At 36.9% G+C, this 12,199-nt stretch overlaps 1 long non-coding RNA gene across 3 annotated transcripts; it reads left to right on the top strand.

Moving 5' to 3' along the window:
• Positions 1-570: 570 nt before the first annotated feature.
• LOC137853667 (uncharacterized) lies at positions 571-11,850 on the top strand. Of its 3 annotated transcripts, none has more exons than XR_011094643.1 (4): positions 571-691; positions 4,095-4,155; positions 7,531-7,779; positions 9,378-11,850. It is a non-coding gene; the product is annotated as an uncharacterized lncRNA (long non-coding RNA). The 3 variants fall into 3 exon arrangements; XR_011094642.1 differs by lacking the exon at positions 9,378-11,850 and adding an exon at positions 6,605-6,688 and having other exon boundaries at positions 7,531-7,924; XR_011094641.1 differs by lacking the exon at positions 9,378-11,850 and having other exon boundaries at positions 7,531-7,924.
• The last annotated feature ends 349 nt before the right edge of the window (positions 11,851-12,199 follow it).

Raw genomic sequence — 12,199 nt, 5'->3', positions numbered from 1 at the left:
GGAAAAACTACAATCATGAACAGAATGATTGTAGCAGCAATACATGTTTACACAGGTTCAGAAGGAGGAGAAAAGAGAGATTATATGGACAAAAATAACAGCTTATAATTTTAGGATGAGGTCAGTGCAAATGTATTTCTCATGATGTTATATACCCAAATACTCTTTCCCTTAAAACAGACCTGACTACTAAGTTGAGTTACAATAAAAGTTCAGCAACAGTAAGTATTTTCCTAATTGAGCTCTGGTGGGTATTCACAGCTCATGGAAGGCTCACACATTCATTCACTTTCTTTTTTATTCTTTTCTTTTTTTTTTTCTTTTTTTTCCAATTAACGTTTCTTTTTTAGAAACTTGGATTGTTAATTTTTTTTTTCCAGAATAGTTGCTTCTGTGTAGCAGGTTGTACAAAGATGCTGTCATGTAGAAATCACTAGATTGCTTTGACTTGGTATCCTCTGGAAATCATGAAATGAGAGACACAAACAGGGGATCATGTTGCTCTGGCAGACTCAGCTACAATCTCATTCCTTTGGACACCACATAGAATGACTCCTCTGCAGGGGTGGCCTCTGTTAGAAAAGTCCAGAAGCTGCCCCATGTTAGATATGGGCCAGTTTCAGCTGGCTCCAAAAGAGATATGCTGATGGCCAGAGCTGAGCCAGTTCCCTGCACCTCTTGGAGGCAGGAGGTAAGGGAGGGTGGATTGGAGGGAGAGGTGTTTTTAATTTGCTTTTAGCTTCTCACTGTTCTAGTCTGATAGTGATAGGCAACAAACCATATTAATCTCCCTATGTCTGTCTGTTTTGCCAGTAATGATAATTGGTGAATAGTCCTTATCTCAACCCTTGAGCCCTTTCCATCATACCTTTGTCCTGCTTTTTTCATTGAGGAAGGGGAGTGAGAGAGTGATTGTGGTGGAGTTTAGCTGCCCAGCAGGGTAAAACCACCACAATATGAGAAAACATTTGGCCATATCCCCTAAATTTCTCATAAGCAGACTTTAAAGGAAACAATCACAAATATGAATATGGATGTCTAGACATCCATGGGAAGACAACTTACCTGAACTTACATTCATATTTGAATGTAAAAGCCCACTGAATTTACCCATAAGCCCAAACTGGGCGTTTTGTGTAAATGTTGAATAGCTTCACTTCAGCAAATGGAAGATAATAGATTTATTTTTGTGAAAAGAACAGCATTTTTTATGCCTATTTATATTCAGGATACCATTGTGCAGTTTTCCCTGTAAGCTCAGACCCGCCATGTGTCAGGTCTTTAGTCAGAAGATGAATCCCGTCAGCACTGGTTTCAGTTGGGTGGAAATCTGACATAATGAAATATGTAAACTGCCTCTGTTCACGTTTAGATTTGGATACTGTTCAAGTCATGGCATTTGTAAGTTTAAAAGTGTATGTCAAATGTGTAATGATAGTAGTATAATCCAACCATTACTTAACATTTTGACAGTACCTCCAGTGTGAGAATTAATGCAGCTAAATAAACTACATTAATAAAAGCCAAGAGAGCAAGAACAAAGCTAAGAAAATGCAGCCTTATAGAAATTCTTCACTTTGTCGTCACACAGAGTAATTTAGAATATATACCTTCTAGAAAGGGTCTTAAATTTAAGAGGTGTATTAAGTATATTTAAAAACTGTTATTTTCAATTATCTCACAAATACTCTTGGATTACTGCACAGCATTTGGAAAACTCTCTGTAAAATATCAACTATATTCACACACAAAATGTCATGGGATTTCTGAAAACAGATGATATTCTGTATTTTTACTCTTGGTCCTTGGTTGTTTTTTCTGGCAAGAATTTAGACATTCCTTTACCATCAATTCATAGTAAAGATGAATATGACCTAAAATTTTGAGTGATGGAATAAAATCAAAATTAAGGACAAAGTGTTTTGTCTCTCATCATTAGCTCTCCTGAGAACACCATGAATTCCTCTAACAGCAACCAGATACATATTTTTCAAATGCACTGTAAAACATGCCTAAGATTGGCTTTTAGTGTCAGCTGCTTTGGAAGCATAAAGTACCATCAAGCAGAACTCTCCAATAACTCTGTTTTTGTCTTGTCCCATTCTGTCACGACCTTCCCCTACCTGAAAATACATCCCAGTTTCTGCCACAGAGCAACCAACCATGTGCTAGCTCTGCTGTGCCTCAATTCCGCAGCTAAAGGACATAGGATATAGTCACAGCTACTGGACTTTACCAAATAGCTTTGCCATGGTGTCTCAGCTCCTTTTCAGGTCAGCATGCTATTCATTCATATCACATTGCTTTGGGCTATCCCTCATTGCATTGTACAGACCTGGTTGGAGTAATCCAACACTGAGACAGATTATGACCTTTTTTTTTATTATTATTATTTTAGCGTTTTCAACCAATTATCATTCATCATTCAAATTTGCTGAAGGGGGATAGTTAAAAAACAAGTAAAGGAGAATGAGAATGTTTGTTATATAAAATGATTTCCTTTACCTGTCAGATAGAGAGAAAAAGCAGACATTCCACACCAAATTTAAAACTGTTACTTGGATGTGTTGTTTAAAATGTGGATTCTTCCTAGTACAGACAAATGATAAGCATAGCCTTTTGTAACACTACAAGTATAACATGATGGGCAAGCACTGTAGGAGGTTTTCATTTCTTGACTTGTTTTGATTTCTAGAGCATTGTACAAGTGTCCCTTCATCAGCATTTTTATTTATCTATGTTTCCCTTCCTAATTCTGGGGAATGTTCTAGTCTGTTCTCTAACAGGTTACATTATGCTTGCTTTGTTCTTCATAGAGCTGCCTGAAACCTGATTTTTTTTTTCCAGCTATCTTTTCTTGTGCAATGATAATTAGCTGCTTGGCTTAGAAAGAAATAATAAAAATAAAAAGACAAAAAAAAAAAAAGCATGATTTCTCTCATCACTTTTTCCTCCTCAGAATCTTTGCCAAAGTATGACTTTCCAGAAGTATGATACCCCCCAGACCCCATGAATTTGTGTCACTGTTTCCTAACAATTTCAGTATACATTAATAATAGTTCAAAAGTTCACTAATCTATGTTGGTATTTTCACCTACGCTAATTCAGATGGTCACAACACATAGTTACAGTACCTGAAAGACAGTGTTTTGTGATACAGCATGTGTTTTATACATATTTAAAATAGCACGAACCTAGTCTGACCTGACACATATTTGAAAATCTTCTGTAACTAATCCTAGTTTTCCACAGGTCTTTGCTGATTATTCTTAGTTCCACTACAATGTTTTAATGCAGTTCTTCATTTTAGATTATTTTCCTCATTTTGCTCTCTTTTCCTTCATTGTTGAATTTGTCAGTAAACTCTCCTCATAGGTAGCACTGCTAATACTAGCTGGCATCAATTTCCTGGTCCACAAGGCCCTACCATGCCTGTCGCTAATAATTCAACTGGTTTGGCTTGATAAGAAAACACTGTCAGCAAACAATGGAGCACTGCAATTGGATTCCACAGATACTGAAATTCTAACTTGTAAACAAATCTGCTAAATGAGTATACTTGCCTTTCTTCTTGTTTCCTTCTTGTATTTTAGGAAATAAGAGATGGCAAGAATGCTTGCAAAATCTGTGTTTCAATCACTTATTAGGCTAATAACAATCTGAAATTTGCTATTGTTTTTATGGATATTTACACTACAGCACACTAACAGAATGGAAACAAACAATGTGACAAAGATGCTCAATGACTATGCAACCCAACTCAAATACTTGCAACTGTCGCTTCTCATTCAATTTGCAACCCACAAATTATTCTCCCAAAGGTAATCACCTCATTACTGATTATTCTTTTTTTGTGTGTGTGTGTTAGTGTGTGTTAGTGTGTGTGTGTGTGTGTGTGTGTGTGTGACTTCAGAGAGCTCTGGATCAGCTCATTACTGCTTGATAACAGTCAAGGCAAGCAGTGGAATTTATAAAGACTTCAGGTAGGAATTTAAGCAATTAACATTGTATTAGCAGCCTGCAAATGTGATTGGAGAAGAATCCCCAAAGATATTCGTTGCTATCAAAATCAATTTCTTTGCTCTTTCTTTCAGCTGCGTGTAATAACTTAACCAGAAAGAATGAGAATGAATGCCTTGGTCCCAGAAGGATAAGGTAGGTTGGCCTTGTCCTATAACAAGGCAAAATGAAAGCACATTTGCAACTCTTATATAACCTTCAGAAATGGAACTTGACTCTCATCATTGTGGTGGTGACAGCTTATATTTGAAGTAGTCCCAGGACAATTTCTTTTTATCCTTCATATTCACAGCTAATCACAGGGAAAAGTTCCTGGCTATTCATTTTCAAATCATGCAATGACTCTGTAACAGTAAACATTCTTGTTAGAATGACTCAGAAAATAGTTTTTTCATTCCGTAGAAAATGTTGAGTTACCAGCAGAAAACAATTGAAAGCTCATATATTTTTCCCTGTAACTCATAACTCATGGTACTTTGGTGCCAAACTACTGCCATAACCATTCTTCTCCATCTCTCTTGACAGGCCCATATGATATCTGCTACTGATCAATGTCATCTGCTAAAACAGTGACAACAACAGCAAAAGACCTAATATTTTTTTGCAAAGTTTTCTTCCTTGAATAATTTTGTCTAAATATATTTGGTACAAATTTTGCAGCTGCAAGTTAGGCTAATTCATTGACTTAATGAGAACCCATATTTCAGGGCAATAACTAGATTCACCTTGAAGACCACTACTAGGTTTTAAGGTAAAGAACAGGTTTCAAGAAGCTGGAAGTATTGCAAGCAGGGGGCAGGGGCAGAATTCTTTCCTATTTGCTTGTATTCTTTGTCCCTGACAAAGGAGCCATTTGACAGCCTGCTGTTAAGATCTACTAACAGCCATTCTTCCCCTAGAGAAAAGAGAAGGGCTGGAGCATTGGTCTGCTCTGGAAGCTGCAGTTATAGATGCAATCCTTTACATTCTCTTTTTGTGAATTTCGGAATATTTTGTTATAAATGAAGTCTCAACTCAATCTGAATTTAGTAATATTTATAAAAGGAATATTCATAAAAAGTATAAAAGGCAAGTAAACAGCGCTGGGTGTGTGAGGAGTCTACGCTCCACCAACACACACACACGAACACATTCTAAATATACAGAACATTGCTGTTACGCCCCCTGCTGACCTGGACGTGCCTTTTGACCCAGGCCCTATTGACCTTGAAAAGTAGATGGATATGCTTTTTTTCGATCTGGGAAGAACGGGATACATAAGGCCTGAAGACCGAGTTGCTTGACAACTTAAAGCGAGACATATATTTCAAAAGGTATGGAAAATGGAGACTCATTTGTAATCAAGAAAAGGAATGGAAAATGGAGACTGTTATGTCATGGAACTTAAAGGATTTTTTGTTACCTTTTCTGAATGTGCATATGTATAGACGTAGTTGAGTTTAGTAAGTTATGGAACTTAAAGGATTGTTTGTTACCTTTCCTGATTGTACGTATGTATAGGCATACTTGGGTTTAGTATGTAAAGCAATGTTCTTTATATTTAGAATGTTTGATGTTCGTGTGTATGTGTATGAGCATAGACTCCCCGCACACCCAGCGCTGTTTACTTGCCTTTTATAGAAATATTTGTTTTATAAATATTACTAAATTCAGATTGAGTTGAGACCTCATTTATAACATAGTCTATGGAATTATTTTCCCAGAAATGTTATGAGTACCTTTCTTTCTCTTTGGTTATCTATTTGGCTTGTTACACCACAGCCAGGTTAGGACTGTAAGCTTCTCACAGCAGCTATTTAGTGAAAGCACCATAGTGCTGTCACACTGCTTTCTGGATTCTTCCAAGGTTTTGAAATTAGCTTTGGGTCCTGCCCCCATCCATACCATGTGGTCATCCATACCATGTGGTCATGAGGCTTGAAAAGCCTCACTTTTCAAGTTGCTACTTCAGCAGATTTAACATGGGATTTCCTTGACTAGAAGTAGAAAAGATATTTTACATCTTCAGATCCATAATGAGAGATCAATTAACATGAGTGTGGACAACTCTACTTTGGATTTTGATGCCTGAATTTCCTTTCACACAGGTTTAGTGACAGGGATTTTCATCTGCAGTTTCCACAATCTGAAATCAATTCTCTGAAAAACAAAATTTTCTGTGTCATATGTCTTCTTTATATTTTAATCAGATGAAAGTAAGGATATGTGGATTAAAAAAAAAAAGAGAGAGAGAGACGAAAAAAAAGAAAAAAAAAAAAACACCCAATGTAAACATGAAGTTGCACTGGTAGATCCATACCAGTAAAACCTTTCCTTAACTTCATCCATGACTTACAACCAGACCTTCTTGTGGAGGTAAAAATTCTGGCTCATAGATCTCAAAGAGGATTTTCAAGATCTATTCACAGGAGAAATGCCTTTCTCTAAGGGATAAAATATAAATTTTGGTGTGCCATGTTTTTATTTGCCTTGAATTTCCTGATGAATCCGTAAGAGTGAAACTTGAACAGCCTCATCTTCTCTAAAGAAGTAGTTCTGATTTACATAGACATTTTTTCATTTTTTTTCTTTCTTTTTGGTACAGAAGATAAAGATAGGCTTACTGACAAGATTAGCATCAAAAGATTCCTCCTTCTGATACAATTTCAAAAAGGTTTCTATCAAACAGGTATGTTTTTTCTCCAGTGTTTCCTAATTGTCTTGGCATTGTTGAAGAAGGGACACTGACAGGAAATATTACACATTCTCTGGGATGCATTTTTTTCCTGAAGAACCCCAAACAATGCATATTCCTTTAATTTTCAATATCCTGCAGTTGTTGCACTGATATTTCATAGTTTCCTGTCTTCTCCGCCTCTTTGGCATATGACACTGCAGTATATCATAGTGCTGTCTAGTGATTTATTCAAAATCATGTGCAGAGAAGGTGTCATAAATCATCAAATGAAAGCAGAACACTGTCTGTGGGAAGAGTTGGGTTACCAAACAAAAAGCACACAGTTTTGGGAAAATCCTTTATGTTCCTTTCAAAAATATTACCAAGATCTTTAAGATGAACATTTCACAGAATAAAACAACTGTTAGCATTTCATTCTGCCTGTGTTATGTTTTATTGCCAAGTATTCCTGAAATAAATGCAAAATGTTCTGCTTACCGTTAAGCATTTTGTCAACTCATTCAAAAGCAGTTTTTTAAAACCTTTTCTATTATATTTTATGCACCTGTAATTTCTCTATTTGTCTTCTCTTTTGCAATTTACTGGTCTTATATTAAGATGTTGGTACAGAAATTCCTGGACAAACAAAAGTTGTCCTTTGACATCACTTTCACTGCTGAGTGATAATGTACATAGAAGGCATGAAAAGAAGCAGTAAGACACATCATTAGTTGCTTGTTATGCAAAAGAGACCCGTGGGTCCTTCACATCCAGACAAGAGAGGCTGGGCTGCAGACTAGGGCCAGGCTTGCTTGCTTGCTAGCTTGCTTCCTTTTCTTTCCTTCCTTTCGTAGTTCCTTCTCATCAAGTTGTACGTATGACCGAACATTTTGATGCCAGGAAACTCCCGCCTCAACTTCTCTAGAACTGAAGAAACAAACTGACATTCACAGGTTCCTGTCCCCAAAGAGATTGCTGTGGTGTCTGGAGCTGGAGAAGGTGCAGCCGTCAAGGATGTAAAGGCAGCAACAGAGCCAGACATGCAGGAGACAGACCAAAAAATGTGGATTGTGAATAGAGAACTGTCGAGCACCCAGGAAGATGTAAGGAAGATGTAAATGAAAATTAACCAGCAAGTGACTCTATTCAGTGAACAGATGTCACTTAGGAACTCTTCTAAGTCTGGTTCAGAAGCGGCCCAAAGAATAATTTGCAAGCTGTAACACATACTTCTATAATATAGGTGTGCTCTGGTAATTTATTTAAAGAATACCAGCTAATGAAGTTAAAATCAGTCTAGCAGGGAAATTTTTGATCACAACTACAGTCTGGAAGTTTTAAACAACCTGAATTAAAAGTAACACTTATTTTTACCATGAAAAATAAACACAGGAATTCTACTAAAGGAAGAGACTTAATTTCTTTTGCATTTGAATAGAAATGACAGTTCAGTGACAGAAAGTAAGTGGAACAAATCATTTGACTATGCAGCTGTTTGACTTACATGATTTCAGAGGTGATGCTTTCTGATTTAAAAAATGACAAATAGGAGCTGGCAGGTTTGGGTTGTTTGGATCCAGTTTTTTTTTTCTCACAGTGACCAGTGTCAGGCACAACTGACTTGTATGAAATGGGGTTCTTGGCCAGCTTTTATGTTTGGTCAATTAAAACCTGGATAATGAAGAAAAGTCAATAGCCTCCCAGATATAATTTTATTAACATTGTATTTTTCATTGCAGCATATTATAAACTCTTACCTGAGTAGGTCTGGATACATTCTGTGAATTAAACAGGCATTAGACTGGAACATGGGTAAAGTTTTATTTTCAGAGCAGCATGTTTAGGGGAGTTTTTATATGAGCATACATATTTCTGCTTCTGTGCAAAAGTGTGTGCGAGAGATTTTTTTTTAAATTATTCTGTGATATAATTATATAAAACTTCATAAAACTTCCACTGCAAATATCTTTGCCAGTTTTAACACTAACCATTAATAGATCAAAATTCTATGTAGCTTCAGAATCTTGCTACTAAAAAAAAAGTTAAAAAAAAAAAAAGATTTTTTTAGTAAGAAGTGGAGATACGTTAATCATTTTGCCATTGCTTTGAAAGAGCTGTTAACAGTAAATAGAATAGAGGAAATAAATGATAATTGGGATAGATCTGCCTATATTTTGCTATTTCTCTTATTCTTTATTTTTAACACTAAAGGCAGTTTTATAGCAGCATTATCCTCCTGTCTTAATTTTTGTGTTCCTGCTTCTTCCTAATCTTTAATAATAAAATCCCCATCTGTAGGGAAAAAAAAAAAAAAAAAAAGTGAAGAATGTAAGGTTAAAGGAAGAAGATAAAAATACTTTAATGCTGTTTACACTAAAAAAGTCTGCAATGATAATGAAAAATCTTTAGAGAAAATTCAGACTCATTTCAAAACCTGCATAAAGGCCTAATTACAACCATTACTACTATATGGTTACCATTGATCAAATCAGGGTGTATGTCACGACAATGGAGATAGGAGGCAGGGTTGGCTATTTTCCTTAAAGAAAAATCTCTCTTCGGTTTCTGCAGGTGGATTTTACATCAAAAGCAATGAATTTTCTGCCTGTAGCCTATAAAAGGAGCAGATATCATTTAACATGTTGATGCTTGGCTTTCTTCCTTTTGCCTTTAATGCTTTCAACCTGTATTCCTCTTTCAGTAATGCCATTGGGACTGACCTCCTCGCCTCTCTAAATTCAATTCTTCCGCAGACCTTCAAATGCCAAAATGAAGAGAAACATGGAGCACTGCAGGGACAGGGGGCAGCACTCCTGAGGTCAGCAGCATCTCTGGCTTTGGGCTACATCTACAGTTTGGCATCCCTGGAAACCCAAAGGAGTGTTTTGGCAGTAATATGGATGTGAATTTACAGCTAAAGAGATTAATTCCTTGACATCCTCTTTTCAAACTCAGGTGAAAGAGAAATTTCTGTGTCTAGAGTAGCAAGAGCTTCTGTGAAACCATAGCAATAACTGCAAAATTGTTTCATCACTGTTCAAAGGCCTGCAGTGAAGCATATTCACATGCCTTCTCTATAATAGACCTTTGAGCAGACACAGGATCAGCCTGTTTTAAGGTTTCTTTAATACTGCTTAGAGAAAATCCCACCATTTACCACATGGAAACTCTTGTGAAATGTCTGGAAGAGCTATAGAGCACAGGCTTGAGAATACTGGAAGGGAAGCAAAGAGAAAAAAAGTAAGCTTTAATTAAGAGTTTCTGCTAGATCTCTAATATATTGAGGTAACAAATCTAGATAGTACCTCATCATCCAATATTCATAATGCCTGAATTCCACTTTTTAAGACTCCTCTTGGGCTGTGTATGCCACTGAGTGTTGGTTTGTATCAGTGCTCACATCCTTCTTCTTGCCCCTTCCTGGATTTAACATGCATAGTTTCTCTCATTTCTTCAACTAAGACTGGTCTTGCAGTGCAAAACACACTAATGAGTCCTACCTTGCAACTTCTTTGTAGTTCCTTTTTTCATGATTTGATAGCTCTTCTAAGTAGTACAGATTATAGCAGCTGCCAATATTCAGCATGGTGAAGAGTATCCCGTGAGAGGGGATACTCCCAGCCTTTACTCTTCTATCAGAAATAGAGCCAGCCACTTCCAGTATTGTCAACAATCTTGTGAGTCTTGTTTATCCATTAAGATAGACTGTGAAAAGAAGCATTTTTAGAGGAAGTTAAAAATTAAAAAATTAAAAAAATTGTAGTTCAGCAGCCCAACTACTGAAGTACTACATGGAATCATAGAATAAGAACTTGAGGTATTTAAACAATATTGGTAAATTTTTGGCATCTGAGTCATACAATTTCTTTGTCTGCTTGTCCTTTACGAAAATGAAAGATAACACCCCAACTACAACCCGTGGTCCATTGCTCTTGTACTCTTCCAGGATTCACAAGTGTTTTTTTAGGGATATCAGAGGACACATTCTTGCCTATTCCCTTCCATATTGGTTATGACCCATCTGCCTATAAATTTGCCTAATACTTTTTGAAACTCTGATAATATTTTTCCTTTTTTTTGCCCTCCAGGTCAAAAAAATTTGGAAGTCGATTATTCACCATGAAAAAACACCTTGCTTTATATTAGCTATCTTAAGTTAATGATTATATTGCCTACTCCTTAGTTCTTTTACTGTGGGATTTGGTAAGCAGCAGGTCTGCATTTACCTCACCCGTTGCTTTCATGATTTTGAAAACAGAATCACAGAATGGTTGAGGTAGGGGCCTCCAAAAAAAGGGGGCTCCAAAGATCATCTAGTCCAACTCCCCTCCCAAACAGGACCACTTTGAGCACATTGCACAAAATGGCATCCAGGCAGGTTTTAAATATCTCCTGAGAAAGAGACTCCACAACCTCTCTGGACAAACCTCAAACAGGTTATCATTCTGTGGTGGAATTATTAATAATAATTAAAATATTGTTATTAAAATATACATTTTAAATATATAAAATGCCTTTGAAATTTAATCCAGTTACCAGAAATGCTGAGGTCTCTCTGAAGAGCTGTGGCATGATATGTTTCTTAGGCCTTTTATTCTCTTTTTGACAGCTTTGTTCTCATACATACTAATATGATCAGGAGGGGCTCCTGCCTCATTCTGCATGTAATTCAGCAAGAAATCATGACTTTTGTTTCAACATTTTGTTCTGTTAATCAGATCAGAAATGAACTCAGAGATTCTTCAGCAGACAGAAAATCAAATTTCTTTTGGAGGTTTTATGTCTGAGGTCTGATACTCTGGATGTTTTCATAAGATAACTTCTCACAGGATAATCCTACATATAAATGCTTAATAGGGTCTCTACATAAAAGCAAACAATCTGAAAGCCTTATAAAATTAATTACCTAATTTATCTTTGAATTTGGAGAATCAGATAAAACTGAGGACACAATGAGCAGTGCTTTGATAGTTGAATGAGAAAGTGATGTCTTCCTTTTTGCATTCCAGAACCATTGGATCTTTCTGTATGCACAAAGAATAATAGAATCATAGGATGACAGAATGGTTTGGGGTGGAAAGGACCTTAAGAGTTATCTAGTTCCCATATCCCTGCCATGAATAGGAACACCTCCCACTAGACCAGGTTACTCAGAGCCTAATCCAACATGGCCTTGAACATCCATATCTGGGCAACCCATTCCAGTGCTCCACCGCTCTCTGAGTGAAGAATTTCTTCCACAGTTCTAATCTGCATCTCCCCTCTTTCAGTTTAAAGGCATTCTCCCTTGTTCTAACATTATCTGACTGCGAATATATTGAGACTGTAGAGAGGTGGGGGCTGGCCTGTTCTCCCACGTGCCTGGTGACAGGACGAGGGGGAATGGGCTAAAGTTGCGCCAGGGGAGTTTTAGGTTAGATGTTAGGAAGAGCTTCTTTACTGAAAGGGTTGTGAGGCATTGGAACAGGCTGCCCAGGGAGGTGGTGGAGTCACCATCCCTGAAAGTCTTCAAAAGACGTTTAG

Source organism: Anas acuta, chromosome 3 (assembly GCF_963932015.1).
Source record: "Anas acuta chromosome 3, bAnaAcu1.1, whole genome shotgun sequence".
Classification (NCBI taxonomy): Eukaryota; Metazoa; Chordata; class Aves; order Anseriformes; family Anatidae; genus Anas; species Anas acuta.
This window is presented reverse-complemented; position numbering and strand designations above follow the sequence as displayed.